Source organism: Macaca mulatta, chromosome 2 (assembly GCF_049350105.2).
Source record: "Macaca mulatta isolate MMU2019108-1 chromosome 2, T2T-MMU8v2.0, whole genome shotgun sequence".
Classification (NCBI taxonomy): Eukaryota; Metazoa; Chordata; class Mammalia; order Primates; family Cercopithecidae; genus Macaca; species Macaca mulatta.
This window is the reverse complement of record NC_133407.1, coordinates 172213799-172234431: the sequence shown is the minus strand read 5'-3', so window position 1 is coordinate 172234431 and position 20633 is coordinate 172213799.

Here is a 20633-nt window from a genome sequence, read left to right as displayed (position 1 = left end):
CTATATATGACTAAGTGGGCTTACCAAAATTAAGGTCACTCTGTGTTTTAGTGTTCCAGTTATAAAACAAAAGTCACAAAAATCATGCCCTGAGTCTTAAGAATTTAGTTGGTATTTTCTACAGCTTACAGGACAAAGACCAGAAAATGATTTATATTTCAATTTCTGGTTGATCTCTGAAATTCAAATGCATTTTTGTGTTTTTGATTGCTTTTTCTTTTTGAAAAATATATTTCAGTTGAACAAAATTTAACCTGGGCCTTTTACTCAAACACTTAGAATATAGACTGTGTTGAAATTTGTGATATGATTATCAATAGCAAAGCCACAACTCAATGACTGTGCTCACTGAAACATTAAGATTTGAATCAATAAAAGGCACAATTGAAAATGCATCTCGATAAGAATGAAATTTAAAATTGCTTGAAGAGCTAATGGTGTGTGATTCTGAGAATGAAATGCCTTAAGAAATGTTCCACCTATTATTAATTTTAGGTTTGAATTTAGGACAAACACTCTAGATAGACAAAAGAAATTTTTGAAGAAAAAAACAATCTGAAAACACATAAGGTTGTTTGGAGAATTGTCGTATGGCAGAACAACTGATTTTCAGTTTGATTATAAACAAAAATGACTTTCTATTTGTGGTAAGATGGGTTCATAGCAATGGATAAAATAACGTCTTTTGGGAATAACTTTGGCTACTTATGATTTCAGCCAATAACACCCTCCTCCAAATGACCAGGCATATTGCATGGGAAGGTGAAATGACACAGACAAGCCCCAGTCCTGAGCCTGCACGTCAAGCCATATCCACACCTCCCTAAAATCTCGTTGGGAATTGGAGCTGCTCTCTATTTAGTCACAGACACCACATTATCTTTGAAGAACAACTTGGAGCTTAGCACAGCTCAAGAGGCCTTTGGGGACCTGGCTAAAGCCTACTCACCAAATACCCTTTTCCCTTCGTCCTTGGACTTGACAACGTGTTATGTGCTTCTGCCATACTGAACTAAACTACTGCAGCACTGAATAAGGCTGCATGCTCATTTACAGACTTCCAAAACTGCATCACCTTGTTCTCTACTTAGAATTCCCTTCCCTTCTCCTTTCCTACCACCTGACAGGCAAACTTGAAATTTCCCGTTGAGACATCTCAAATGCCACTTCCTTTATGCAGACTTTCTTCATATCGGCCTCAACTGCTCCTCTTCCCCAACTTTTTCTTCGATACCCTCCCAGGTAGGGCTCAATTAAGACTCTTGAGGGCCGGACCAATAAAACAACTATGCAGTATTCTTATATATGGCAAAATATTTCTAAATTAGAAAATAAACAGGAATTCAAACAAGTTACGGATTTTCCCAGATAACCTCAACTCTTTTTAGAAAATACATCACATTTATAAAGACCATGTCTTTTCTCTTCTTCTGTCCTACTGTATTTATCTAAGTGATGAGCACATAGAAAGTGCTCAACAATGGCCTGCAGAGTAAAATAACGAATCATTACATAATAATGAATCATTACATATTTTTACCTGCACAATAATAGCCATTTTTCTTTTAAAAAAAACTAACATTTCATTAAATCCGGATGATCCTTAATTTTTCACAATTACATTTTAAGGTTTTTCTTTTATTACCTTTTTTTTTTTTTTCTTTGAGACGGAGTTTTGCTCTAGTTGCCCGGGCTGGAGTGCAATGGCGCCATCTCAGCTCACCAAAAACTCTGCCTCCCAGGTCAAGCGATTCTCCTGCCTCAGCCTCCAGAGTAGCTGGGATTACAGGCATGCACCACGGCACCTGGCTAAGTTTGTATTTTTAGTAGAGATAGGGTTTCTCCATGTTGGTCAGGCTGGTTTCCAACTCCCAACTTCATGATCCGCCCACCTCGGCCTCCAAAAGTGCTGGGATTACAGGCGTGAGCCACCGTGCCCAGCCCTTTATTACTATTTTTAATAGTAATAAAAGGCATAATAATTGTAAATATTTATAGGGTACAGGGTGCTCTAATCTTTATTATTTCTTTTCTTGTATTAATTTTAGACTCAGCTTGTTCTTGCTTTTCTAGTTCCTTGAGATTCATTGTTAAAATTTTTTTTTGAATTTTTCTACTTTTTTTGATGTAGGCATTTATTGCTACAACCTTCCCTTTTAATACTGCTTTTGCTGTATTCTATAGGTTTTGGTATGTTGTGTTTACATTTTCATTTTTTCAATATATTTTAAATTTTTTCTTTAAATTTCTCCATCAAACCATTGGTTGTACAGGTGATGTTGTTTAAATTCCATGTATTTGTACAATTTTACAAGTTCCTACTGTTATTGATATCTAGTTTTATCCCACTGTGGTCAGAAAAGATACTTGATACAATTGCAATTCTTTACATTTGTTGAGACTTATTTTGTGGTCTCACATATGGTCTATCCTGGAAAATTTTCTATTTGGTGATGAAAAGAATATGTATTCTGAACCCATTGAGTGAAATGTTTTATAAATGTCTGTTAGGTACATTTGGTCTAAAATACATTGTAAATCCAATGTTTTTTTGTTGTTATCAAGGTTATTGTTATATAATAATTTGTCTATTTTACAGTTTTTGTCTTGAAGGCTGTTTTATCTTACATAAGCATAGCTAGTCCGGCTTGCTTTTGGTTTTCATTTGTGTGGAATACCTTTTTTTTTTTTTTTTTTTGGCATTCTTTTACTTTGTTTATGTGTCTTTACATGTAAAGTTTTGTGTTAGCAGCACATAGTTGGGTTATGTTTTTTTCATCCATTCAGCCACTCTATGCTCTTGAAGTGGGGAATTTGATCCATTTGCATTCAATGTTGTTATTAATATATGAGAACATACTCCTGTCATTTTGTTAACTCTTTTCTGGTTGTGTTGTATATCCTGATGTAAAAATTTTTATTTCTTTTTTCATTGGTGCTTTTCTGTAGTTAGAACGTTTGATTATTTTCTCTTTTCCTTTTTATCTTCCCTATTAGTGAATTTTATACTTCTGTATGTTTTCATGATAGTGATTATCAATTCCAGTTGTAGGACTCCCTTGAGTATTTCTTGAAAGGCTGATCTATGGGGATGAATTCCTCCAGTGTTTGTTTGCCTGGGAAAGGCTTCATTTTTCTCTCATTTCTGAATAATAGCTTTGCTGGGTACAGTATTCTTGGCTAACATTTTGTTTAGCACTTAGTATACATCATTCACATCTCTGCTGGCCTATAATGTTTCTGTGGAGAAGTCAGTTTAGTCTAATAGGGATTCCCTTACATGTGTCTTGACACTTTTCTTTTGCTATTTTTAGAATTCTCTTTGTCTTTGACTTTTGACACTTTGATTATAAGATTCCCAGAATGGACATTTTTAGGTTCAATTTATCTGGACACCTTTAAGCTTCCTCATTCTGGATGTTCATATCTCTCCCTAGACTTGGGAATTTGAATTTTTAGGTATTATTTCATTGAATAAGTTTCCTGTGTCTTTTCTCTTCTTCTGAAATTCCAGTATGAATATTTGTTCACTTAACAGTGTCCTATAAGTCTTATAAACATTCTTCACTCTTTCTAAATCTGTTTTTTTCTTTTCTCTGACTGGGTTATTTCAAATAATCTATTTTAAAGTTTAGATATTCTTTCTTCTGCTTGATCATATCTGTCTGCTGTTGAAGCTGTTTCTAGTATTTATTTATTCTTTATTGAATTCTTCAGCTGCATTATTTCTATTTCTTTTTTATAATTTTTAGTTCTTTGTCAAATTTCTTATTCATAAAACTGTTAATTTCTTTACTGATTTTGTTGAATTGTTTACCTGTATTTTCTTGTATATCATTGAATTTTCTTGAGGTCATTATTTTCAATTTATTTTCTTGCACTTCATTTTTTTTAATTGGAGTCTGTTATTACAGAGTTATGTCCTTTTGGTAGGATAATGTTTCCTTGTTTTACCATGTTTCTTATATCTCAGTGTTGATGTCTGTGCATCTAGTGAAACAATCACCACGTCCAAAATTTTCATAGTGATTTTTATAGAAAAAGACTTTCATTTGCAGTTAGGTTTTGGTGTGCAAGTTGGGAAGGGTTTAGTGACATAGTTTCTGAATAGGTGCAGTGGTATAGTCTTCATGCAGCTTCTTCATCTGTGTTCAATATAAGCAATAATTGTGGACACTTCAATGGTCTAGGCTATAGAAATATGTAGCAGTGGCAGTGTTGGTTGGGTCATTAATTTCCTTGGTGTCAAGGATTTTTGAGGTCCTCCTATTCTTGTTTCCACCACAACAGAAAAACTTAGCTAAGGGACTATGTCTCAATATAGACATAGCCTATGAATAGCTTCAGCAGTGCTGGACTCCAAATACAGATGTTCAAAGTAGCGTGGGTCTGGAGTCCCAGGTTCAGACTCTAATTAATCTATTGTGGCACATGACTCTTGGGGTACAAGTTCATTCCCCGTGGCAGGATTGAATGCAGGTTGCTCATAGAACCAGAATCCATGATTCTGAGAGCCCCCTAGCAGCTTGGGCCCAGGGACCCAGTTACAGCTGTGATTCTATGCCTGGAATGTAGGACATAGCACTGGTCTGCCTTGGGGCAGAAGGGTTCTGGAGGTTTGGGCTCAAGGAGAAGGTATGTCTGTAGTTTTGCAAGCTGAGCCAATAGAGTTTGATGGCAACTCAGGTCCTAGAGGGTGAGGCACCATGTAGAAGGGATTCTAGACGCTGGGATGGAGGAGTTCATCAGTATCCCAGACTCTGTGAGGGAGAGGTATAGCAGCAGCAAGTACCCCAAGTACCCCGGAATGATGAAGCACAGTGGTTTTGGAACCTTTCATTTCTTATTCTTGAAAGTTGCATTGAATAGAGCCTCCAATACAATGTTGTGTAGAAGTGGTAAGAGCAGCCATCTATCACTCATCTTAAAGGGAAAGCATGTAGTCTTTAAAGTAACATTAAGCACAATGTTAGCTGTAGGATTTTCTTAGATGCTCTTCATTAGCTTGAGGAATTTCCCTTCTATTCTTAGTTTGTAATTTTTTTTTAATCAGGGATAGAGTATTATTTTGTTAAATCCTTGTTCTTTGTCTATTGAGAAAATAATATGGATGTCCTTTTTAGTCTGTTAACATGGTGAATTGCATTGATTGAATTTTAAATTTATTTCTGTATTCCTAAAATAAATCTCATTTTTATAGTATATTATGTTTTCATAGATTGGTGAATTCAATTAGTTAAAATTACATAAGAAATTTTGGCATCTATGTGAACGAGAAATGTAGCTTCCTTTAATGTAATACCTTTGGTTTTGGTATCAGGATAATGCTGGCCTCATTAGATAAGCCTGGGGATTTTTCCTTCATCTTGGATTTGTATATATATATATATATATATATACACACACATATGTATATATACAATAGGTATATTATTTATCTTAAATATTTGGTAAACTTCATTAGTAAAGTTATTTGAGCATGGAGTTTTCTTTGTAATAGGTCTTTAAACTGCAAATTCAATTGCTTTAAGAGATACAGTGCTATTCAAGTTATTTATTTCTTCTTAAATAAGCTTTGGCAGTTTGTGTCTATCAAGAAATCTCATCTAAGCTTAAAAATGTATAGGCATAATTTCTTTATTCTTTCATTACTATTTAACACCTGTAGAATGTTTAGTAATGGCATATCTCTCATTTTAGATATTGATCATTTGTGTCTTCTCTCTTTTTTATCCATCTGAGTGGAAGTGTATACATTTGTTGATTTGCTCTAACAACCAGCTTTTGCTTTTACTATTGTTTCTCTGTTTTCTATTTCATTGATTTTTGCTCCAATTTTACAATTTTGTGTTTTTCTGCTTACTATATAAGTTTAATTTGACCTTACTCTAATAAAAATACAACCAAGGACCCTCACAGAGTCCACTTCACACCCCTGCTACCTCCACCAGAGCAGATGTTGGTATTCAGGGCTGAGAGACACAAAGAAAGATCATATCACAGGGCTCTTTGGAGACACACACTCCCCAGTACCAGCCAAGACCAGTAGCTCACTGGGTGGTTAGATCCAGGGGAGAAATAACAATCACTGCAGTTTGGCTCTCAGGAAGCCTCATTCCTAGGGGAAACCAAAGAGCACCACATCAAGGGAGTACCCAAATGACAAAATAATCAGAACAGCAGCCTTAGAGTGCCAAATCTTCCCTCTGACATAGTCTGCCTAAATGAGAAGGAACCGGAAAAGCACTTCTGGTAATATGACAAAACAAGATTCTTTAACACCCTTAAAGATTACACTAGCTCACCAGCAATGGATCCAAACCAAGACAAAACCTCTGAATTGACAGGAAAAGAATTTTAGAAGGTTGACTATTAAGCCAGTCAAGGAGGCACCAGAGCAAGGTGAAGTCTGACTTAAAGAAATCAAAGAAATAATACAAAATACGAATGGAAAAATCTCAAGTGAAATAGATAGCATAAATTTTAAAAAATCACAACTTTTAGAAATGAAGGACACACTTAGAGAACTGCAAAATACACTGGAAAGGCTCATCAATAGAATCAAACAAGTAGAAGAAAGGATTTCAGAGCCCAAAGATAAGGATTTTGAATGAACTCAACTTTGAAAAATTAAAATTAAAAAAGCCTCCAGGAAGTTTGGAATTATGTTAAACAACCAAACCTAAAAATAATTGATGTTCCCAAGGAAGAAGATATATCTAAAATTTGGAAAACCTATTTGAGGGAATAATCAAGGAAATCTTCCCTGACCTTGCTAGAGATCTAGACATCCAAATACAAGAAGGTCAATGAACACCTGGGAAATTTGTCACAAAAACATCATTGCCTAGGCAGATAGTCATCAAGTTATCTAAAGTCAAGACAATAAAAAGAATATTAAGAGCTGTGAGGCAAAAGCATCAGGTCGCCTCTAAAGGAAAACCTATCAAGTTAACAGATTTCTCAGCAGAAACTCTATCAGCTAGAAGGGATTGTGGTCCTATTTTAAGCCTTCTTAAATAAAACAATTATTAGTCATCAATTTTGTATCCAGTGAAACTAAGTTTCATAAATAAAGAAAAGATACAGTCTTTTTCAGACAAACAAATGCTGAGAATTTATCACTACCAACCCAGCACTGCAAGAACTGCTAAAAGAAACTCTAAATCTTGAAACAAATCATTGAAATACACCAAAATAGAATCCCTTAAAGTATAAATATCATAGGACCTATAAAACAACAACACAATGAAAAAAAGAAAAACAGGTATTCAGGCAACAAATAGCACAATGAATAGAATAGTACCTCATTTTATAATACTAAAATTGAATGTAAATGGCCTAAATACTCTACTAAAAAATATACAATGGCAGAATCAGTAAGAACTCACCAACCAAGAATCTGTTGTCTTCAAGAGACTCACCTGACACATAAGAACTCAGATAAACTTGAGGTAAAGGGGTGTAAAAAAGATATTCCATTCAAATGGACACTAAAAGCAAGCAGGATTTGCTATTCTTAAATGAAACAAAACAAACTGTAAAGAAACAGAAATTTAAAAAGACAAAGAGGGACATTATATAATAATATAATGATAAAAGGACTAGTCCAACAGAAAAGTATCACAATCTTAAATATATGTGCACCTAACACTGGAGCTCCCAAATTTATAAAACAATTATTACTAGAATGAAGAAATTCGATAGACAGCAACACAATAATAGTGGGGGACTTCAATACTCCACTGACAGCACTAGACTGGTCATCAAGATAAAAAGTCAACAAAGAAACAATGGACTTAAACCATACCCTAGAACAGATGGACTTAACAGATATTTACAAAACATTCTATTCAACAACTTCAAAATACACATTCTAATCATCAGCCTTGCGAAACATTCTCCAAGATAGACCATATGATAGGCCACAAAACAAGTCTCAACAAATTTAAGAAAATTGAAATTATAGCAAGTATTTTCACAGACCACAGTTGGAAATCAACTTCAAAAGGAATCCTCAAGATGAAAATTTAAAAATTCTTTTAACTGAATGATAACAGTGACACAACCTATCAAAACATCTGGGATACAGCAAAGGTGGTGCCAAGAAGAAAGTTCACAGCATTAATTGCCTACATCAAAAAGTCTGAAATAGCACTAATAGACAATCTAAGGTCACACCTCAAGGAGCTAGAGAAACAAAAACAAACCAAACCCAAACCCAGCAGAAGAAAAGAAATAACCAAGATCAGAAGAGAACTAAATACAATTGAAACAAAAAATACAAAAGATAAATGAAACAAAAAGCTGGTTCCCTAAAACGACAAATAAAATTGATAGACCATTAGTAAGATTAGCAAAAAAGAAGAGAAAAGATCCAAATAAGCTCAATTAGAAATGAAACAAGAGATATTACAACTGATATCACAGAAATACAAAAGATCAAGGCTACTATGAACACCTTTACACACATAAACTAGAAAATCTAGAGGAGATGGTTGAATTCTTGGATGTATACAACCCTTCTAGATTAAACCAGGAAAAAATAGAACTCTGAACAGATCAATAACAAGCAGTGAAATTGAAATGGTAATTAATAATTTACCAAAAAATATAAAAGTACAGGACCAGACAGAGTCATAGCTTAATTCTATCAGATATTCAAAGAAAAATTGCTACTAATCCTATTGACACTATTTCAAAAGATAGAGAAAGAGGGAAATCTCCTTAAATTATTTAATAAAGCCAGTATCACCCTAATACCAAAACCAGGAAAGGACATTTAAAAAAACGAGAGACCAATATGCCTGATAAGTATAGGTGCAAAAATTCTCAACAAAATACTAGCTAACCAAATGTAACAGCATATCACAAAGAGAATCCACAATAACCAAAACATGTCAGATATAAATATTTCCCCTTAGAACTGGAACAAGACAAGGATGCCCACTTTAACCACATCTATTCAACATAGTACTGGAAGTCCTAGCCAGAGCAATCTTACAAGACAAAGAAATAAGGGGTATCCAAATTGGTGAAGAGAAAGCTGAACTGTCACTGTTTGCTGATTATGTAATTGTATACCTAGAAAACTCTAAAGAGTCCTCCAAAAAGCACCTAGAACTGATAAAAAAAAAAATTCAACAATGTTTTAGAATACGAAATTAACGTACACAAGTCAGCAAAGCTGCTATACACCAACAGCACCAAGCTCAGAATCAATTCAAGAATTAAACCTTTTTTTACAATAGCTGCAAAAAATATGTATATACTTAGAAATATATCTAACCAAGGAGGTGAAAGACCTGTACAAGGAAAACTACAAAAACACTGCTGAAAGAACTCATAAACAATGCAATTAGAAACACATCCCATGCTCATGGACGGGCAGAATCAATATTGTGAAAATGACCATACTGTAAAATCAATCTACAAATTCAACGCAATTCTTATTAAAATACCACCATCAGGCCGGGCGCGGTGGCTCACGCCTGTAATCCCAACACTTTCGGAGGCCGAGGCAGGTGGATCACGAGGTCAGGAGATCGAGACCATCCTGGCTAACATGGTTAAACCCCATCTCTACTAAAAATACAAAAAAATTAGCTGGGCATGGTGGCAGGTGCCTGTAGTCCCAGCTACTCGGGAGGCTGAGGCAGAAGAATGGCATGAACCTGGGAGGCAGAGCTTGCAGTGAGCAGAGATTGCGCCACTGCACTCCAGCATGGGAATCAGAGCAAGACTCTGTCTCAAAAAAAAAAAAAAAAAAAAAAAAAAAAAAAAAAACTATAAAAAAAATCTTAAAACTCATGTGGAACCGAAAAAGAGCCTGCATAACAAAACAAAACTAAGAAAAAAGAACAAATCTGGAGGCATCACACTACCCAGCTTTAAACTACATTATAAGACCATAGTCACCAAAACAGCAAGGTACTGGTATAAAAATAGGCACATAGACCAAAGGAACAGAATAGAGAACCCAGAAATAGCCCAAATACAATCAGCTGATCTTCAAGAAAGCAAGCAAAAACATAAAGTGGGGATAGGACACCCTAATCAACAAATGGTGCTGGGATAATTGGCAAGCCACATGTGGAGATTGAAACTAGATCCTCGTCTCTTACCTTATACAAAAATCAACTCAATATGGATCAAGGACTTAAATCAAAGCATGAAACCATAAAAATTCTAGAAGATAACATTGGAAAAACCATTCTAGATATTGGCTTAGGCAAAAACTTCATGACTGAGAACCAAAAAGCAAATGCAACAAAAACAAATATAAATAGATGGGACTTAATTAAACTAGAAAACTTCTACACAGCAAAAGGAACAGTCAACAGAGTAAACAGAAAACCCACAGAGTTGGAGAAAATCTTCACAATCTATACATCTGACAAAGAACTAATGTCCAGAATCTACAATGATCTCAAACATATTAGCAAGAAAAAACAAACAATTCCATCCAAAAAAGTGGGCTAAGGACATAATTAGACAATTCTCAAAATAAGATATACAAATGGTCAACAAACATATAAAAAATGCTCAACATCACTAATTATCAGGGAAATGCAAATCAAAACCACAATGCAATACCACCTCACTCCTGCAAGAATGGCCATATTCAAAAAATAATAGATGTTGGCATGGATGTGGTAAAAAGGGAACACTTTTACACTGCTGGTGGGAATGTAAACTACTAAAACCACTGTGGAAAACAATGTGGAGATTCCTTAAAGAACTGAAAGCACATCTACCATTTGATTCAGCAGTCCCATTCTTGGGTATCTAACCAGAGGGAAACAAGTCATTGTATGAAAAATATACTTGCACACACATGTTTATAGCAGCACAATTTGCAATTGCAAAAATATGGAACCAACCCAAATGTCCATCAATCGAGTGGATAAAGAAAATTTGGCATATATATACCATGAAATATTACTCAACCACAAAAAAAGAATGAAATAATGGCATTTGCAGCAACCTGAATGGAATTGGAGACCATTATTCTAAGTGAAGTAACTCAGAAATGGAAAACCAAACATTGTTTTTTCTCAATGATATGTGGGAGCTAAGCTATGTGGATGCAAAGGCATAAGAATCATAAATAGACTCTGGGGACTCTAGGGAAAGGGTATGAGGGGTGTGAGAGATAAAAGACTACACATTGGGTACATTGTACACTGCTTAGGTGATGGGTGCACCAAAATCTCAGAAATCACCACTAAAGAACTTATTAATGCAATCAAATACCACCTGTTCCCCAAAAACCTATTGAGATAAATAAAAAATAAAAATAAAATTTTTCACTCTGGCTGAGGGGAACATAAATTATTCCCAGTCATGTGTGAGCTCCAGGGATTACTCATACTCAGCCTTTTGAGTAGATTTTTCTCCATCATAGGTAGTACCTTCATAAAATTATGTTGCTTAATACTCAGGACCCTTGGCATATCCTCAGAGCTCTTTCTCTATGCAGATTTCTCCTCTCAGGTATTTTAATTTTTAACTCTAGCCATGTTGACTCAACCAGTATATTAGTCCATTCTCACACAGTAGTGTGAGAAACACCCAAGAAATACCCAAGGCTGGGTAATTTGTAACCAAAGGAGGTTTAATTGACTCACATTTGCACATGGCTGGGGAGGTCTCAGGAAACTTACAATCATGGCAGAAGGTGAAGCAGGCATCTTCATCATAAGGAGGCAGGAGAGAGAGTGAGAGCACAGGAAAAACTGTCAAATACATAGAAAACCATCAGATCTTGTGAGAACTCCCTCACTATCGTGAGTACAGCATGGGGGAAACTGCCCTCATGATTCAATCACCTCCCACCAGGTGCCTTCCCACACCTGGGGATTATAATTCAGATTAGAGTTCAAAATGAAATTTGGGTGGGGATACAGAGCCAAACGATATCACCTAGACACCAATCTCTACCTTCTCCACTCAGTGAGTTTGCTGGTTTCTGTGTGGCTTCCCTCTCCCTGTGCTTTAGTCCAGATACTATCTCCAGAAAGTAAGCTAGGGAAGTTATATGGCTCACCTGTTTGTCCTTCTTCTCTCAGTGATCATTGCTCTGTGCCACCTGATGTTTGCCAATAGATGTTTCACGTATTTTGCCTATATTTTAGTTGGTTTGATGAGACAATAAATCTAGCCACCATTACTCAATTTTGCCCAGAAATAAAAATCCCAGGATTCTCTGTACTCTCAGATGTTACTTTTCACACAATTTAAGACATTTTAATAGGCATCTGACTATGATACAATTTTTAGTTTAATATCAGTTCCACAAAATAACCTAGGTTACCTAATATTCCTAGTCTAAATGTCCTCGTTCTTGCAACTGATATGGTTAGACCACATCAGTGACATTCAACTTTCTATCTCCTCCAATAGATCTGAGTAATATTACTGAGATTCTCTCTTCGGAGGATGATTCTCAGTATTTGGGGAGTGGATTGATGTTCACTATCTTCATGAAATAGAATAAAGGGGATTGTGTACTTTGGAATATAAAAATGTCTTTGGTGGGATGCATCTATTTCCTCAACTGACACTCTGAAGTAGATGATTCAATTCTAGGAACATCTATTGAACAACTTGAGTATTATATGAAACCATGTTCAGTTCCGTGAAAAGGGGAAATATTACTAAGACTGGTTTTGTATCCCTAAATATTATAGAATAAATAGTGGTAACCTCTAAAGTTCTGTTACTAAAAAATGTCTGAAAAGTATTATAGCAGTTGGGAAAATATATAATTGATATCAGAATACTAGAACTCATTGAATTAACAAAGTTTGTTTCTGGCAGTCCAGATTTTTCAGATCACAAAAATGCAGAGGTACATGATGTGGTATTTTGCATTGCCAACTAACATCTGAAAGAGTTCTTTAGGTCTCTGGTAACTGCCAAATAATCTAATTGATAGAAAACAATGACACGTCATTTTGTATTTTTATGTTTTACAAATGTATTTTCAAATCTCAAACTCTCTAAGTCTCAAACTCCTCTAAATCTAAATTATAAATCTCAAACTCCTCTAACTATATTAAAAAGATCCATATACTTGTGAAAATTCACAGACAATGGTATTTATCCATAATTCATTGACCCAAACACAAGGGCTAATTTGTCTGTCTTATGCCTTAAAGACAGTTAATCACTGACACTATTTTTTTGCAATAAACTAGAATAGCTCAGTAATTTTCCCACTTAGTAGACTTTTTATTTCTTACCTACATAGTCTAATACAATTAATGCATTTATGGATTAACTGTCTCAGACTGTGAAACAGCTGGTCCAGAAAACTTACTAATCACTAATTACTGTACATTCCTTCTGGACAATAATTTTCAATGTGCAGACCCAGGGGTTTCTGATCTAGTTAAAGGATTTCCAAGTGGGATGTGCAGCACTTCAGCCAATCTGTACAAACTAATTGCTGTGTAGCTATGTAGCCTGAAATGTAATCAAAATCATATGTGCATAAACCAGAGAGTTGCAGATTTAAAAACACTTTCTGGATGTGAATAAAAAGAATTGTTCAAGTGTGAGCTGGCACCAGACGAGCTTTGCAGTATATCCCAAAATTCTGTTGCCATTTTCTTACTTTCTCTCACTTTACTAAGAAAGAGTACAGTTTTCCCTATATCTTGATTCATGTTTTATGTTTTTCAATTGTTATTTATAAATAATACTTCTTAACTAATATAAAATAAACACATTTTAGGATTTCAGGAGAAATAAGGCCAATTTTGTGCTGTGACCATGGGTCAAATAAAATTGTACCAGGTAGATGCTGTCTTACAACTAGTAGATAACTTTCAATCTTCAGTGTACATTTGAATTACACAAAGAAGTTTTTAAATGCAGATTCTCCATCTCTGTCTCAAGAGATTCTGATTCAATAGATCTGGGGTGAGGCCCAAGAACTTGCATTTTTAACAAATCTTTCCAGTAATTCTGATGAAGATAGAGCATTTTTTAACAATGACTGGAATAGACACGAGTTTTCCAAATTCTCCTCACTGCTCTCTATTAACCTTGTTTGATATTTAAAAGTTTTCTTTGTTAAAAAAAAATGCTAGTACTAGATTTTGATATTTTAATTAATGAAAAGGGTTCATTCTCCTTTCCCTCGTATTACACACACTCTTCCCACTGGTTTATTCGATTTAAGTTTTCCAACCCTATGGTATTACACAGAATTTTAAAAAGTAAGCCAGTGGATGCTCCAGTAAAAAATAAGAAAAGATTTAATCTTAATGCTATAGCAAAATGCATCCCCCTCCCTACCCTCTGGATTCCATACAGGGAGAGCCCCCTGGAGATATAATTCTGGCATCTTTCTCTATTCCTAAATCACTCCTCCCCAAGAAGGCAGAGTGAAGTATCAGGTCAAGAATGGACATGGGGTTATGCTTCTCAGTTGGGGGAAGATAATGTATTCAAACCTGTATGTAATGGGGTGTCAGTCTCCCTTCCTCTCCCATTCTCAGTGTAAAGCAGAAATTTTGGGTATGTGCAACTTGTCTACAGATTGACTTTTCCCTTGAGTGCTATGAGTGGACTAGGAGTAGGGAAAGACAAAGTGCTTCCATGTCTAGTTGGTCTTCACATTAAGTCACATCCTCCCAATAACTTCATAAGCAATAAAGTTAATATTTTTAAAATCCATATACCTGACTCCTGTTTTATATCTCTCAATGTTTCTGGACTAGGGTGGGGAAAAGAGTGTTATTTATTGATCTCTATGCCTTAGACCCCAGTTCTTGGCAGATTTAAGCATAATAGCACATTTTCCACATCTTCCTTTACATGGGTCTTTCTATCAGTCAATTTTTACCTATTTACATGGACTTTGTTTCTCATTTTCTTTAAATCTAATGCATTTTTTCCTGAAGTAAAAGACTCACAGAAATAAAGGACAATAGGTTCCAAATCTGCTTCTAGCTCTACTGTTCCAGTTCTAAACTTACCACCAAAATACGTAAATAGGACAAATCTGCATACTAATTGGAGATCAAGAGTCAGTGTCTTTCCATGGTGGAAAACCAGAGGGATCCATGCAAGATTTGATCTTCAGGTTGTCATGTGTTAGTTTCCAAGGATTGCCATAACAAAGGATCACAAACTGGGTGTCTTACAACACCAGAAATGTATTCTTTCACAGTTTGGAGGCTGTGAGGGAGAATTTTCTCTATGCTTCTCTCCTGGTTTCTGGTGGTTGCCGGCAATCCTTGATTTCCTTGACTTGTAGATGCATCACTCTCTGCCTCAATGGAGATGACGGTATTCTTTCTGTGTGTCTGTCTCCAGATTTTCCTCTTTTTATAAAGACACCAGTAAATAGATTAGAGCCCTTTCTAATCAATTACAACCTCATCTTAATTTGATTATATCTACAAAGACCTTAAGATAAAGTCATATTCACAAACATATTCACAGATGTGATTTTTGATGTGGGACACCATACAATGCAGTACCCAGCACATTCAAGGAAGACTTGAGAGGTGATTATCATGGTTGTCTACCAAACATCCATCCTACCACTGTGGAGGAGCGTTCTGGCTTGGGTGGTACCATTCTCACACCCAGCTGGCTACTTGTATTCATTTTTACCCATTTACATGGTTTTATAAACTTGTTTCTTCTACCAAATTTTCCATTAATAAAGAAAAGATAAACTATTTGAAGTCTGAATGAAAAAGAGCATTTTACCATTTTAATACATACCAAAAAATGACTCTAAACTATTTATTCGATGTGCATGATTCTGCACATTGTACTTAGTACTTGCGCTAAGCAATGTAAACAAAGGCATCAAACTTACCTTAACGAATTTTTGGTAATCTAAGAGAAAGAGAAACTTATATAGCGTACTCTCATTTTTTTTCTTTGGGTTATACTTATAAAGCCAAGTCCAACATGAACAGACCAGAGCTGTGTTGCTTTTTTTTCTGTTTGTTTTTGTTTTTTGTTTGTTTTGTTTTTTGGGTTTTTTTTGAGATGGAGTCTCACTCTGTCTGCCAGTCTGGCGTACAGCTGCACATCTCGGCTCACTGCAAGCTCCACCTCCCGGGTTCACCCCATTCTCCTGCCTCAGCCTCCCCAGTAGCTAGGACTACAGGCGCCGGCCACCACGCCTGGCTAATTTTTTGTATTTTAGTAGAGACGGAGTTTCAACGTGTTAGCCAGGATGGTCTCGATCTCCTGACCTCGTGATCCACCTGCCTTGGCCTCCTAAAGTGCTGGGATTACAGGCCTGAGCCACTTCACCCAGCCGAGCTGTGTTGCTTTTAAAGATGCACAGCAGTCCCAAAGAAATCTCAATCTTTACTCATACCTTTTGAAAACATTTAAAGGGGTGTCATACAGTTGATCTATAACAACTCTTCTTAACCTCTCTTGTGTCTAGCATTCCTGCTTTGTAGAAACCTTCTTTTCTCCTAGCCTAGAACTTTATCTTTGATAGCGTACCATCCCGGTCATCTTACCCAGTGAACTCTCTCTCATCACTGTATCCTTTCAGCCCTTTGGCATGTTATATCCCCTGGCAGTTATATCCCCTTTGGCATGTTATATCCCCTATTGCAGTGCCCCCAGGGTGTGGTTCACCTTTTTTGGGGATTTGCTTATGGATTTTGTTCTTCTTCTACCTGGAGTTCAGGAAAGGGAAATAGAAGCTAAGTAGCCAATATCAAATGATTTTCTTGGAGCATGTAGGGGGACTGGTAGGAATCAGGTGAAGGTAGCAAGGAGGTGGGGAGAATATTAGAGCTACTACATTTTAGGTTTTGTTTTGTTTTATCACTTTTGTACCATGGAAAATCATCGGAAAACTTTCTACATGTACCATATCATCACAGCTCTCCCTCATCACAGAAAAGCTTTTATGGGTTGGGTATTTTAATGTTTATGTTAACTTTTATGAAGCATGCAATATTTTATGAGGCTCCTAAATGAATGTCTGTTCCTATGGTTTCAGACATTGCAGAAGAGAGCCTGGGAAAGGGGAGTTGTCCTCTGAATCTGGTTGATATAGCTCTAATGCTGCTGTGACTTGGTGAACAAAAGAGATTTGAATCAACACTTTTCAGATTGGCTAGAAATTATTTTGCAGAATCTCGATCCTTCTTCCATAACACATATATACTCTGTAAATGGAATGTGCAGGTCACATGTTTTTCTATGTTTCCCTCCTTACATGTTCTTACTTGCCTGCACTTTGAAAAGAAAATCAAGAAAAATGTTTCTTTGAGAATTTCCCCTTCTGAATATTTCCCCCACCCCAATAGCATCTACAGTGCTAGAAAAGATTCTTCCACGGTTTTAAGAACATCAATTAGTTTCACAGTTGGAGGCAAAACACCCCTTGGAGAGCATTTCTTAACATACAGCAGAATCCTTGGTTAGCCCCTGGCTGTGTTAAAAGAAGAGAGAAACAAAACTCACTTTTCTACTCCGGTTCAGTTACATCTTTCTTCACCTCTTCTTTTCTAGCTATATATCTTCTTTTACTTTGGGCTGTTGAGCTGTGAAGCTCTATGACTCTCATGATGGTAAGTTTTGTTCAAAGACCCTGGAGCCACAATTAGGGCTTAAGCACTGATTTGTTCTTCTCTAAGCCAAAATGTGCTGAACCTTTTGTGAAACCCAAAAGGGGAAGCAATGTTGTAAATATCTATACTTATCTACTGACCTATCCAACTTTTCATCTCAAGCACAAACCCATTCATGCAGCTACTCTCTTCAAATGCAGAGTTCCCTTGTTGTTAGCCAAAACTAGTAGCAGTTAGATCCAGATTGTCACATAGTCTCTTTTCCTAATTTTCAGGTGAAAATATGGGAAACGGGAAAGCATGAACAGATATATGCAAGGAAGACAAGCTCTTATAATGTGAAGAACTGCTGGAATAATGAGATGATTTTTAAAACTTAGATGAGATTGTGATGATTACCATTTATTACCATGACATTTGTGCAAATTCTCATTTTGAAACAGTTTGATAATGTAAACATTTTTATATCCTTAATATAACCCAGAAGGTAAAATGGAAGGTTATTCCTAGCTGAGGTTATTTTGTTTTAATAAATAAAAATAGAGCTTAATGACCTTATCTGTATATGGTTTATAATATTAATATTTGTATATAGAATTTGGAACATGAAGCTGTTCACACTCCCCAATACTCTAAAAGAAGTCTGCCCCAGGTGCATTGGGAAGGTAGTGGCGTGGAATGGCATTTCTGAGATGTTTCATGCTCCAGCAGCAGAAGCTTTCCATCTTAAATTGTGCCTTACTTCCTCGTCCCTCCATATGTGTTTTACTGTTATTTACAATACACCATGCCTTCTCTGGCAAATAGATTCCACCCAAGAATGCTCCTTTATTTTTCTAAACAAAGTAGTAGGTAATAATGCAATTTGAAGAAGCCTAAAAGTACGTATTTCTCAATGTGAGTGGAAATGTAGTGGTGGTGGTAGTAGAGGTGGTGCAAGGAGGGCTCCAGGAGAGAAGTAAATTGGAGCAATTCAGAGTTGGCAATGCTGTGTAGAGGTGGAGAGGAAAGTTAAAAGAGACTGAGAAAGAACCACCAGGGTGGGGAGGAAAAGGGAACCTAACTGGCCAGAAAGAACTGGTGTGACATTTTAGGATGTGATGTGTGTGGTAATACTCTCCTCTACTTTTCTCAAAAGCTCTTGTAAAAATTTACATTTGGCTTTGAGTTCATAAAACTTCATTTGTAAGTGTTTTGGGGAAGGGACTTGGGAGTGAGTTGCAGCAAAGTGCTGAGAACAGCCTTGGAAGCCCGGCGCGGTGGCTCACGCCTGTAATCCCAGCACTTTGGGAGGCCGAGGCGGGCGGATCACAAGGTCAGGAGATCGAGACCACGGTGAAACCCCGTCTCTACTAAAAATACAAAAAATTAGCCGGGCGCGGTTGTGGGCGCCTGTAGTCCCAGCTACTCGGGAGGCTGAGGCAGGAGAATGGCGTGAACCCGGGAGGCGGAGCTTGCAGTGAGCCGAGATCGCGCCACTGCACTCCAGCCTGGGCGACAGAGGGAGACTCCGTCTCAAAAAAAAAAAAAAAAAAAAAGAACAGCCTTGGAATAGGAACAGGGCTGAAGCACAAGCTGCCTTAGGGAACACAGATGTAATCCACGTAAACTGACACCAAGATGTGTGTTTGTCCATTTAGCTACCTATTTATCTATTTAACAAGAGTAAGAATGAATAAAAATATAAAAACTGAACTACAATAACATTTTTTCTATTTACATACTATTTCACAAGTAAGGATCTTAGAGCAGTGAATATTAACCTATCAACCCATGATTTATCTGTAGTGAAGGAACCAGTTCAATTTCTTATTTTATTTATGGAATGGGTCTCTGGCATTAGGAGATCTATATCACTCACCCAAACAAATTTACTGCTTTTGTGAAATTTTCCTTATTATTTGCTACATCCCTCCAGTTCATTAATAGACTCTAGCTTCCCTCTGTCTAAACATTTTACCTCTTTAATCAACAAAATATAGTCAAGAGTGTAGTTTTCTGGAGCAATGACAAAGATTGAGTTAAAGCTACAGATATTTCACAGGCTTCAATTTCAAAAGTTAGTATGTAAATCAGTTGTTTTGAACTGTGGTTACATTTTTTTCCATTGAAATTATGTTATAATTTGTATGGAGGACTTCATAAATCTTAGACCTAAAGACTCTCTAGAACATGTTCTATTTCTGTAGGGGAATGGGTTTTTTTTTTCTTCTAAACTTGGTATCTCTTTAGCAAGGTTAGCTGAAATGGGCCTTTGGTAAGGTAACTCAAGCCAGGGATGGAGATCCTATTTAATAAACGGACTTGGGTTAGGAAAAAAAAAAAAGGTACATCTTGATAGTGGGGAAAGTCTTGTCTTATATAATCTACCCCAAGGTGAGATTAGACCACAGTATGACTTTCCCATCACTTTCCACTGCCCTCCACTTACAACTTGGTGCAGACTGAATGAGAAGACAAGCAAGATATTGAAGAAGGACAAGGGAAGCAATGAGGTTAAACAAATAACAGGTCATGAAGTTGGAAAAGAAGATAAAGAAGACCAAAAAGGAAGAGATTTCCATGGTAACTGGATATGGATGGTGATATGAGGTGTCCCACTGGAGAGGTTTGCTCCTGAGCCCATCATCTCAGGGACAGACCCTGGGGGATGAACATAAAAGACAGAAAAGTATGGACAATAGATAATGGGAAGAATTTTTAGCAGTAGCTGGGATTAGGTAACATATAAGAATTAACTTCATGGAACATTTCTGTGTGGCATACTGTAAAACACCTAAACTAAACTTTATAAGAAAATTTACAGAAATGACTTTCATTAGTCTCCAATGTGTCCAAACTCAGATTTGACTGTGAATTCATGTAGACATTTGCCAGGTGAAGGCCCAGCATTTATTAGGGTTACAAAGGCAGAAATAACCTATACCTACCAGAAATTATTCTTTACCAGCTCTTGGGAAACAAAAATGAACAAATTTGGTTATAAATTAACTTTATAAATAGAGCTTGGAACATGTCACCACAATTGTTCATTGAAATTCTTCATACTATTTTCTAATT